The following is a 2,458-nucleotide window of genomic DNA, read 5'->3' as shown; positions in this document are numbered from 1 at the left end:
TGGTCTTCGGTCATTAGTATTCAATGCACCAAATCTGTTCTTGAGATGATCTCTAAATTCAGGTGGGATATACTCAAGGTCATATTTTGGCTCTTGTGGACATGTTTTAATTTTCTTTTGCTTCAACTTGAACTTGCATATGAGTAATTGATGGTCTGTTCTACAGTCAGCCCTTGTCTTGTTCTGACTGATGATATTGAGCTTTTCCATCATCTCTTTCCACAGATGTAGTCGATTTGATTCCTATGTATTCCATCTGAGGAGATCCACTTTTATCACACTATCTCCAGCTTCATTTCTATCACCGAGTCCATATTTTCCAACTACCAATTCTTCTTCTTTGTTTCCAACTTTCGCAATCCAATGACCAATAATTGTCAATGCATCTTGATTGCATGTTTGATCAATTTCAGACTGCAGAAGTTGGTAAAAATCTTCAATTTCCTCATCTTTGGCCTTAGTGGTTGCTGCATAAATTTGAATAATAGTTGTATTAACTGATCTTCCTTGTAGGCCTACAGATGTTACCCTATTACTGACAGTGTTGGACTTCAGGATAGATCTTGAAATGTTCTTTTTGATGATGAATGCGTCGCCAATCCTCTAGAATTTGTCATTCTTGACGTAGTAGAACATATGATTGTCTGATTCAAAATGGCCAATACCAGTCCATTTCAGCTCACTAATGCCTAGGATATTGATCTTTATGCTTTCCGTTTCATTTTTGACAACTTCCAATTTTCCTATATTCATACTTCGTACTTTCCACATTCTGATTATTAATAGATGTTTGCAGCTGTTTCTTCTCATTTTCAGTCTTGCCACATCAGCAAATGAAGGTCCCAAAAGCTTTACTCCATCCATGTCATTAAAGTTGACTCTACTTTGAGGAGGTAGCTCTTCCCCAGTCATATTTTGAATGCCTTGCAGCATGAGGTGCTCATCTTCTCGAACAATATCAGATTATCTTCCATTTCTATTCATAAGATTTTCACTGACCAGTTTTTTCAGGAGTAAGCTGCCAGGTCCTTTTTCCTTGTCTGCCTTAGTCTGGAAGGTCCACTGAAACCTGTCCACTATGGGTGACCGTGCTGGTATTTGAATACTGGTGGCATAGCTTCCACTATCACAGCAACACGCAAACCACCACACAGTACGACAAACTGACAGACACATGGTGATTTCATTGCTACTGTATAGAAATACAACTGATTTTTGCAATGGTTTTGTATTCTCCACCTTTGCTAAATTCATTTGTTAGTTCTAACTCTTTTATGTGTGTGTGGCTTCTTGAGGTTTTTCTAGATCCAAGATAATGTTATTTGCGAACAGTGATAATTTTACTTCTCTTATTTCAATTTGGATGCAATTTTATTTATTTATTTTTGCTTAATTCTCTAACTAGAAGTTCTAGTACTAGTTGAATAGAAATGGAAAAAGTGGGCATCCATTTCTTATTCCTGATCTTAGGGGAAAAGCTTTCATTCTATCACCCAAAACCCAATGCCGTAGTTGATTTGGACTCATAGCGACCCTATAGGACAGAGTAGAACTGCCCCATAGGGTTTCCAAGGCCGCAGTCTTTACAGAAGCAGACTGCCACATCTTTCTCCCTTGGTGTAGCTGGTGAGTTCGAACTGCTTATCTTTGGGTTAGCAGCTGAGAGCTTTACCACTGCGCCACCAGGGCTCCTTATTCTTTCACCACTGATTTTTATTTCATATATGATCTTTTTTATATTGAGAAAGTTTTCTTCTATTCTTCATTTATTGAGTGTTTTTTTTCAGGAAAGAGGGTTGGATTTTGTCAAATGCATTTTCTGCATATATTAAAATGATCATTTTATCCCCCTTCATTCTATTAATGTGGTGTATTCCTGGGATAAATTGCACTTGGTTATTGTGTCTAATCCTTTTAATATGCTATTGATTCGGCTCTCTAGTATGTTTTTCAGAATTTGTGCGTCTATATTCATAAGGGAGATTGGTCTGTAGTTTTCTTGTGATGTCTTTTACTGGATTCCTTTATCTCTTTGAGCATATTTAAGAGTTGATTTAAAGTCTTTGCCTATTAAGTCCAATATTTGGGCTTCCTCAAGGATGGTTTCTTGTCCATTCATTTTTTTCCCTTTGAATGGGCCATATTTTCCTGTTTTGTTGCATCCTTTGTAATTTTTTGTTGTTGTTGTTGAAAACTGGCATTCAAAGATATAAATATGGTAACTCTGCAAATAAAAAGACCCTCTATGAGATGGATTGACACAGGGGCTGCAATGATGGGCTCACGCATAGCAATGGTTGTGAAGATGGCACAGGACCAGGCGGTGTTTCATTCTGTTGTGCATAAGGTCTCTATGAGTCAGAAGCAACTCTACAGCACCTAACAACAACAATTTCACAAAAGCGATCTATTGAATGTCTCAATGTTTTTCTCAAATGACTGCAAGTTTTTTGATCAC

Source organism: Trichechus manatus, unplaced genomic scaffold (genome assembly GCF_000243295.1).
Source record: "Trichechus manatus latirostris isolate Lorelei unplaced genomic scaffold, TriManLat1.0 scaffold00069, whole genome shotgun sequence".
Classification (NCBI taxonomy): domain Eukaryota; kingdom Metazoa; phylum Chordata; class Mammalia; order Sirenia; family Trichechidae; genus Trichechus; species Trichechus manatus.
This window is presented reverse-complemented; position numbering follows the sequence as displayed.